The following is a 10,082-nucleotide window of genomic DNA, read 5'->3' on the forward strand; positions in this document are numbered from 1 at the left end:
AAAACAGACGCTGAGACAAGACATTTATTTAGAAGGTGATTTCAAAAAAGAGATAAATGAGGCAAAGAGGAAAGCAGAGCTAACAGAGTGTGTCAGGGAAGGGTTACCACAGGAGCAGTGGGAAGTCCCCACAGAGGTGGCTGTGCATGGGAAGCAGCAGGGCCAATGCTGCCATCCTCCACTGACTCGGGGCTTGGGCACTAGCTCCTGGGCCTTTGTCTTGGCTTCCTTGTGCAGACACTCAGCTGGCTATTGATGAGTATTGCCTGCTAGTGACCCACAGGCCAAGCTGATGGGACCTAGCTGTGAACCGATCGCATGTCCAGCAGAACAAAGGAGATCTTGGCAGGCTCCTCTGGTAGATCTTTTTTGCTTTCAAATTCACATGTTGAGTCTCTCTCTCTCTCTCTCTTTTTAATTTTCCCTTCTGTCCTGCCCCCACTCTCTGAGTCTGAGTCCTGGCGCTCTAGCTGCGAGCTCTGTGGGCCACGGGTTTTCATCGGTGTGACAGAGACAACAGTAGAGCCGCCCTTGAAGTCAGTGTGAGAATCGGGTCACTGTAAACAGCTGGACTAGTGCCCGGCTTCTAGTATGCACCCAGCGAGTGTAAGCCATGGTTACCATAGTGGATGGAGAACTGAAGCTTCTTGCCATTTAGAAACTTTTAATTTATAGCCAACAACTAACGAGACTGGGTCCTCTCGGTACTTGCCTGCAGGCTAGTCTTCATCACGCCTTCATCATCTGCTACTGGACAGACACCTTCCCCACTGTCAACTCCTCTCCTTACGGTCATGGTTTGCTCTGACCGCATCATCTCGACAGTACTGACTTTAATAGTAAGCATAAAGCAGACGCAGATTGCCTGTTAAAGATGATTGTCACCAGACATACGCAGGTAGGTGTGTCCATGTTGGATATACAGTGACAAGCAGATTGAGTAAAAATACTTACTGAGCACTTGCTGTTTCCCAGGGTCTATCCTAAGCACTTGAGGTGCAGTCACAAAGCAGCGAGGGGAAAAAACCCTCTGTTCTGGTGACATTCACCATCAGAGTAAGTGGGAAAAAAATGTAAACGAATAGGTGGGAGACAGTAGATGGAAAACAAATGCATTTTAAAAATCATAATACGATCACCAAGTGATGAGGGCTCTCCACCTCACCGCTCTCCGGTACTCAGCCCACATCATCCACATGACTAAACGCCTCTTTAGGGAACTCTGAGCGCTTGACAGAATAAAGTGAAGCTATTACGGCCCACCGAGTGAAGCCTGGCTTGAGAATACCTGGCTTACAGATCAACAACTGACGAGAACAAAACGACTTTATAAAAGTTACAGTCTGTGATCTGTGAGAGTCCTAGGGGCCTTAATAGGCTCGCGGGTTACTCTGGCCCGGAGGAATAACCAGCAGAATTCCTGAAGTCGCTATGGTGGCCTCTGAGCCCAATATTCATCATGTTCAGATGGGGGCATATACCTATGACGACTAACGTACACAATTAATAGTTTAAACGACAGATAAAACGGGCTCTTGGTTATTGGTAAATCTTTACATTTGGAACAGATACATGTGACTTGATCTAAAGCAAAGAGTTTTTGGTTTTGGGTTTTTTTTTTTTTTTTCACCCTAGGAGAATATGAGGATCCTGCTGTTGACTCAGTACACAGTAGTCCCCTACTATGTGTGAGGCACTATTTATTCTTTGCTCCTGTTGCTCTGTGTATATATAGGCACATATGACCTTACAGACATGCAGACACTTGGTAGAAGCTGCTCACAACAGTGATGTATTTAATACGTAGCAATGCTCTTTAAGCGGCTCGTCTGATCATTTCTGCGTTGGGTGACTTTTGTATTAATTACTTCATGATTATTTAATCTTCTTGTTTGGGTTTTGACTCCACATCTAGCCTCTGAACGCTTCTAGGCTGAAATGTATAGCAAACACTTTTCTTTTTCTTTCCCAGTTGTCCCCTAGAATTAGCAGAGAGTAGCAGAGAGCTACTTCTGAGCATCACACAGAAGCGGGCACTTAGCAAGGCTGCAGTATCTCTAAAAGCAACCGCCTATTGTACAGTTTCATTTTATTTTTTGATGGGGGAGGGGGTCTTACGCAGGCTGGGCTGGTTTCAAACTCACTGTGTGGTCAGAGACCTTGAATTTCGGATCTTCCAGCGCCAACCCCATCTGGTGTGCTGGGATTACCTAAAATACCACACCGGGTCAAACTCTAGGCTTCATGCATGCTAGGCACTCTATGAACTGCACCCACCTCCAGATGCTTTTTGGCGATCGCTGAAGCAAGTAAGCTGACAGAAGAGGTCGCTGATCAAAGAACCTTGTTAAAGGAAAGAGTCTGAAGCCAGGAAAAGAGGTCTATAACCAGCCTGGGGATTCTGTCCCAAACCAGTTCTCAAGAAGCTGCTGGGCAGTGGACCATACTTGGCAGATGCGAGTTTAACTATAATCAAAGCGTCACAACCCAGACCCTTACACACAGATCAAAGAGTCCGAACAGAGAATCTGGCCACCGCAAACCCTGCAGGGCACGCCTACAGACCTGAGTTCAGTTTGCAGAACCCCCTTCCTTCGAGAGCCCTCCGGGATCCCTTCTTCAGCCGCCCCGGTGCGACTTCGCAGAGGCCCAGAGTTGCTGCCAGGTGCACTGCGACGTCCCACCCTCCGGTTGGAGAGCGGACAAACCGGTTCTGCTTGTCTTGGTCGGAAAAGGAGATGGCTGAGCAACTACAGACAATTGGAGGCGGTAAGGCCCCGCTGTCTCCTCCCTGGCATCTTTCTAGCCTCCCTCAGAACTTTTCTACCTGACGCTCGCGAGGCTCGCGCTAAGCGAGTCCCCAGCCCAGCATCCAGCCGAGCCCTATCTCCAGCGACGGGTGTGAAACTCTTCAGCTCAAAACACAAACACCAGCCACTGACATGTTTTAAGAAACGCTCCAGTTGGATGAGTGCGGAACCAAAACAGACCAACTGGGGAGGCAGAGAAGGGAAAGCAATTGGCCCAATTCGGTTGGAGCAGCGGGCTCGTGTTACACTCCCGTTGCCAGTTAGCGTCGTGGGCGTTTGTTGCTGTGTTAATTACAGTTCTTCCCGGAGTCGGAGGCGAGAACAGCCCTCGTGGAATCGTTTCAAGTGGAACGTTCCACCAGGAAGCAAACAACTGCCTTCCTGCCCAGCTGGGAGGGATTCCACCCCGCAGCGGAGGGCGGGGCTGCGGGCGCGTCCCGCGGGGCTCTGCGCACGCGTCCTGCGGGGCTGAGCGCACCTGCCGGCGGCTGGCAGCGCACTTCGGACCCGCTCCGGACCGCGCTCGGGTGCAGCGGAGCCGAGGAAGTGCAGCCGAGCATTGGCTCCCCCGACTCCCGTGGAAGGGGGCGGGGAGCCAGGGAGCGTGCGCTTTTGTGTTTGTTTGTTTTTTCTTTTTTTTTCCTCTGGAGTTCTGGGGAGTCTTGGTCCTGTTTTATCTTCACGTGGGTGGGATGAGGATGGGAACAGGTGGCTCCGAAGGCATCGGGCATGAACGCGAGATAGCGTGGCAGGGTGGACAGGACAACACGCCTTCCAGATACCAATGAGCTGGCTCCAAACTCGCTGCCCTTCATCAAATATGTGACCTTGGGCAAAGTTGTTTCTTTCTTTTTTTCCTGAAAGACTCTAGTGGCCTCGTGCGTAACTTCACAAGAGGCGGTGCTTGTGTGCGCTATTGACTCTATTACCAGGACTTGTCTGAACACAAACCTCAATGTAGCCTATAAAGAAGTAACCAGGGGCTGGGCATGTAGTTCAGTTGGGTAGACTGCTTCCCTAGCTATGCTTAAGGTATGATTCTTGGTGTCACCCCAGTAATCGCAGCGGGAGGTCAAGAATTCAAGGCCATCTTTAGCTGCACTGAGGCCAGCAAAAGCAAAAGCCATTTCACCTACGAGCAAACCAAGTCCTAGAAATGTTAATGTGTGTGTATGTGTGTGTATATATATGTATATATATATCAGATATATATATCTGAGGTCAAGGGGTGAAGTCAGGGTAAGAAACATGGTCTAAACAAAGTTCATGTTTTAACCACAGCTGGAACCTGTATGTAAATGATTATGCAAATGTGACGTACTAAAAATAGCAGGGTGGCAGCTGTTCTTGTTTTCGTGACTATAGGAACATAAACCGACATTAGCTGAGAGCAATGTGTCCTTTATTCATGGAAGAATGAAGGGACAGAGAGGTCTTGGTGATTTGCTACGTCCAGCGACGGCAGTTGGATAAGCAATAGGAAATAGGCTGTGAACGCCAGCATCAGCCTCGCAGATCTATTTACAGCCTACACACACTAAATACACTGAAAGTTACTTAGGCAAAGCCACTGGGTCAGTACTGGCGCAGCACGTAGGGGCGTGGAGCTGAGAGTTGTCAGCCACCTGCTCCATATCACTGACTACAATACTGACCTAGCAGGTTTCCTCCATTTCAGAAAAAATGCATTCTCCCACCCCTGTGGTACTATTTGGGCAGCTTAGGAATAAAATCCTTGGAATCGACTCAAAAGCTGCAATTCAAACACCATGGTGTGCACTTGAAACTTACGCACACTTAAGGCCTGGCGCAGGCACCTGGGATAATCCACGGGCAATGCTCTGGAGTAGAGCTCTAGGAATGAGATTTTAAAAGGATACCATACACGCTTTGATTGTCCTAATAATCTTACCCGAGGACATTTGTTGTTAATGTGTGACTCTCGGAGTTTCGTATCCGTCTGAAGAGTCATAGGGGCAGGGTGGGAAAGGCACAGCCCAGGAAACAGGTTATACAGGATGTGACATAATCTCTGCTGGTGTGAGGTAGGGGCAGGTGTTTAGGTTCCAAAGAGAACACTGTGCTCGGGTTTCGCCAAGGCAGTCAATGCCGGTTCTTGGGCTAGTTTTGACCAGGCTGGGGATCTGTACCCTGAGTTAGCTGCTGTCATAAAAGATCACGTTTGGTGGCTTAAAATAATCGAATCTTACACTTCCGTAGCTTAGAAATCTGACACCGTCCGTCTTATTGGGTGAGGCTGCAGAGGCAAATCCATCTCTTAGTCTTCTAGGGTTTCCAGTTCAGACACCTTCCTCCTTCTTGAGAATCAGCAATGACATCTCAAATTCGTACATTGCATCATCCTGAGAGCTATTTCTGTTGTCCCTCCCTCCCCCAATCCTCTTTTAAGGACCCATAGGATCACACTGGGCCCATCCAGGTAGTTTAGGATCGTTTCCCTATTTTAAGGTGCCCTGATTAGCAAACCTAGAGTCATTTGCATCCCTAACGCCTCTTTGCAATTTAATCTAACGTATCTACAGGTTCCTAGGATTAGGATATGGAAATCCATGGGGCCACACATTCGTTCATTTGGATAGCATGCACAGCCTTAATTCAGAAGCACACGCTTAGTGTTTCCTCTGTGAAGGTATTTCTAGCAGAGAATTGCGGGTCCCCCAGCTCTGCCACTCACTAGTTAGGTTAATTCAGGCAAGTTATTTAACCATTTTAACCTGCAATGGCCACCTGTGAAGGGAGGATAATGATAGTACCTACCTTATCAGATTGCGTTTTAATTAAATAAAATAATAATGTGCTGGAAAGTAGCACAGTGCCTGGCATGTGACAAGCTCTCATAAGTTTGGGGCTGTTATTATCTACCACGAGGATTATGGGGTGTCTGCTCTCATGGAGTTTGCCGAGGAAGACGTACTCACACAAATGCATGTAAAATAAGATAACATATAGGAATAAATAGTGAAAATATAAAAAGTATGCTACACTTAGTTGCTAACTGGTTTAGTAGATATAAGATATTCCCAACAAACAGGCCATGTCAGGAATGGCTGGGCAGTTGGGGGAGGTGGCCAGATCTAGAGAGGTGGAGAAGGAGATGTTAGATACCAGAGCATCCTTGTTATGCCGACAAGGTGGCAGGAAATAGGCTGACTTATGTGTCATCTCCTGGGACGGAGTGTTTGGCCAGGGCATCCATTCGTTTGTGTCCACGTTTCCTCGGGGTGTTTGGGGAAGAGTGGGGTGTCAGACACGGGGGCCCGACTGCGGAAGGCTTCAGATGCAAGACTGCAGAGTCCAGACATTTTCCTGTCATAGTGGAAAGTTTTAGAGCAGAGGTAGGAGGTTCATAAGAGCGATGCTTAGGAAGATGAAACGAACAGAAAAGGGGGCAGGAACTCCATTGTGGTCCCCAGAATAATGGCTGACGGGGAGGTGATGGCGAGAAAGGGGGAATGGATGCTGGACACATGAGAAATTAAGGGCAAAGTGCCTTGGTGATATTTTAGATCATGGGGAGGGGGGAGGATTTCAAATTCCTGGAAGGTTGGTGATAGCAATAATAGAAATAAGACATGAGCCCAACTTGTGTCTTCCTGTTTGTGCACGGTGTTGGCAGGTTGTCCAGGTGGCATGTGTCCAGCAGGCTACTGGGAATGGGGAGGTGGAATGTGAGGGGAAGGTCACACTGCATAGTTAGGACGGAAAGCCATCAACAGGGCTGTGGTGGCTACAGTCCTTCACCCCCATTCCCATCCTTTTATGAACAAGTGCACTTTATTGCCTACAAGGGTGGATTCCTGATGGAGCCCCTTCATTCCTCACTTCACACTCCCTCCATTCCTTGTTCCCAGCTGAACTCTGTCCTTCCCCAGTTCGAATGTTGAAATCTTATCCCCCACTGCCTTAGAATATAGCTGTACTTAGAAATAGGGTCTCTGTGGAAGTAACTAGAGGTCAAATGAGGTGAACCCCCATCCACTATGCCTTGTGTTCTTGTCGGAAGGGATTAGGACAAAGATACACACAGAGGAACATGTGTATGAAACTAAGACTCCAGGGTGATGAGAAAAATTTGGTTGTGGAAGCCACTCCGTTTGTGGTTCTTTGTTGCGGTGGCTCTGGAAAATCCACGTGTTTCTCCAGGGAGCCGTGCCTTTGGGCTCCCACCCATGGGACCTGAGGGCACTCCGAAGTACTCACTTCTTCCAAGACTTATATTTCACCAGGTCTGTGGCCCTGAGTGTCTAGAATGGCCTGAGTTGTCTTTAATAGTTTTCAGACATCTTGTTTTAGGTGAATGGAAGAATAGTGTTCTTTATCCTGGGAGACCGTGGAGTCCAAAGCTGGCCCGTGGAAGAAGGTGTTGGTCGGAGACGCCTTTTGGACGCAAAGCTTACAGCTGTTAGTTGATGCCATGCCACCTGTTCCTAAGGCTCTTGCAGGAGATTGCTCCAGTGCTTTCCTCTGAAGCCATGCTTGGAACAGAAAGAGACGGGCAGCTTCCGACTGGACACTTTGTTGCTCTTAATTAACTTGTGCTTCTCTTCGAGCTTAGTGACCACTCCAAATCTCATCTGGGTCTTGTTTTTCAGGATACAAAACAAAGCATGAGAGGCGAAGGCCAAGTCAGCATTTAAAGTAGCTTGTGGAGGAAAAAACGCAGTGACGCAGTCACAGGGCCACCCACGAGAGTGGAATAGAAAGACCAGTGCTTAGGAATCCCGTCAGCAAAGCTGGACAGTTTCCAAGCTCTGCCCTGCAGATTTTGGTGACAGCAAGATATTCAGATGAGAACGATGCCCTCAGAGACTTCTTTGTTCAATAGAGCTGGCCTTTATGGTGTAGTGAGGCAGTGATTGCGACAAGGACGCTGATGAACTGATCCCTCATCTCCTCGGAGGACAGAGTGAGGGCAGGGGAAGCGCTTACCTTACCGGCAAAAGCCATTTCTGACTAGCTTGTTCTCTAACTCCCTCTTCTGGGAGGCTGTGGTACTACCCCGAGTTTTTTTATCTCCACTTGAGGAATGATTGTTCTTGTGCCCAGGCCTATCAATAGATGGGGACTTCCCCAAAGACACATCTCGTGTCTCATCTGTCTTTGTGTCTGATTCAGCTTCTAGCTGGCACAGGTATCCCTCAGTGGCTGAATAGATTAGCTGACTAACCCTTTGTCCTTTAAAAATGTTTCAGTGTTTCCCAGAGACTCTCTGACTCTCTCACTCCCCCCTCTCCCCCACTTCCTCCCTCCTCCTCCTCCTCCTCCTCCTCCTCCTCCTCCTCCTCCTCCTTCTCTCTCTCCCTCCCCCTCTCTCTTTCTCTTTCTCTCTCTCTTTCTCTTTGTATGTGAAAGAGGGGGGAGGGGAGAGAGAACTGTGATTAAACTACTATTGAAAATGGCTGTGGTTGTATACGAGATTTTATTTATTCATTTTTGAGACAGGGTTTCACCCTGAAGCCCCGGCTGGTTCAGAAAAAGACCAGACTGGTCTCACACTTGGGACAATTCTCCTACTTCTCTGCCTCCCAAATACAGGGGTGGCAGGTCTGTGCCACTACACCCAGCTAGATTTCATTATTTTGGATATCAAGAGCTATGAATAGAGTGTATTTGAATATCTAGCCTATGATTAATGATTATGATTAATGCAGTTATTGCCTAATTGGCTAGTAAAGGTCTGGGAACACATACTCTCCTGAAGTACTATAAGTAGGGAGGCAGTGGCATTTCTACAATGAGCTGTAGGCGGCCCGAGGAGCACAATTCTTCCTTAGAATTTACAAGATGGTCAGAAGCACAGGTTGATCTCACAGTACAGCTCTGTTCATTGATTTTTCTCCCATGTCAGGTGTTCTGTGATGCTATCTCATTAGTACATGTGCACACACGTGCGTGCACACACACACACTTTTTGATATGAATATTGTCCCCTCATTTTGTAGAAGGGGAAACTGAGGTGCAGAGATGCTCATCTATGTTTATTCAGCTCATTGTATCTGCTAGACACTAGGCTGGGGCACAGGGACCACAAGGCACAGAAATTTTGTCCTCATGAGGCTGACCATTTAGCTGGCACATGAAACACAAGAGGCAAGGAAGATGTAACAGGCTACTGCCAGGGCTCGTCGGAAAATACAGCCATGCCCAGGAGACGCTTGCCGCATAGTGATGTACTGAGGAACAAACACATGGCACCAGGGTTGGTTCTCAGTGCTGCAGTAAGATGTAAGGTTATAATTGCTCCCTGAGAGTAACACATGGTTCCTGGGAGCACAGTAAAAATAATCAGGGAGGCTCCTCACAGCAAGTGATGTTACCTGGATCCCAAAGGTTAAGTAGGAGGCCAATAGGTTAAATCAGAAGGGAGGAGAAGGAAAAGATTTTCAGGCAGAGGGAACAGAAAGGGCCGGAAGTGAGAACTGATATACTCCTTAAGAATTAGCTCTGTCTGGAATAGAGATTTTGAAGGAGAAAGGAGGAGGGGAAGGCAAGAGGGTAGGTCCTATGGGCTGTCACACAGAACTCAAATCTGGGGTTGAGGTAGTGGGAAAGACCAAGGAAACTGGCGTGAACGAGCCGAAGCGGTGTAGTGCCTGCTCCATGAGTGGAAAGAGGAGAATTGGAATTTGTGGCCATGTCCAGTCCGACACGAGGCTCACCTGCGTCCAGCGCCCGCCACATCAGGAAACATTTTGTGAGCAAGAAGAAAAGTGATGGTTCTTCCCTTACCTCCTCGGAACTTTGCCTTTTAGGATCTCCTGGGACTGCAGCAGGGCCGGGGAGGAAGAAAGCCTATTCCTCCTCTTCCCCTTTCCTGGGACGGGGAGATGCTTGCCCTCTGGAGCCATCCAGAAGCTGCTCTCCAGTCCTAGGGTCACGGCTCCCATTTCTCCCAGGGTTGACATCGTCTCTTTTTAAGCCCATGCCAGGCCTGCGATGTGCAGGGAGTGCCTGGTCCATGACACATGGGCGCCTTCTTTGTCGTCCAGAAACCAGGCAGGCAAAAGCAGAAGCTTCCTGCATGGGAAAGGACCAGGTGTAGGTACGGGGTGACTAAGAGAAGAGGTACCTTCTCTTCCCTGTGTCGTCAACGTCGTCGTTGTCTTCTTCTTCTTCTTCTTCTTCTTCTTCTTCTTCTTCTTCTTCTTCTTCTTCTTCTTCTTCTTCTTCTTCTTCTTCTTCTTCTTCTTTCTTCCCCTTCCCCTTCCCCTTCTTCCCCTTCCCCTTCTTCCCCTTCCCCTTCTTCCCCTT

This window comes from Alexandromys fortis, unplaced genomic scaffold (assembly GCF_014885135.2).
Source record: "Alexandromys fortis isolate MF-2015 unplaced genomic scaffold, M_Fortis_MF-2015_v1.1 scaffold_37, whole genome shotgun sequence".
NCBI classification, from domain to species: domain Eukaryota; kingdom Metazoa; phylum Chordata; class Mammalia; order Rodentia; family Cricetidae; genus Alexandromys; species Alexandromys fortis.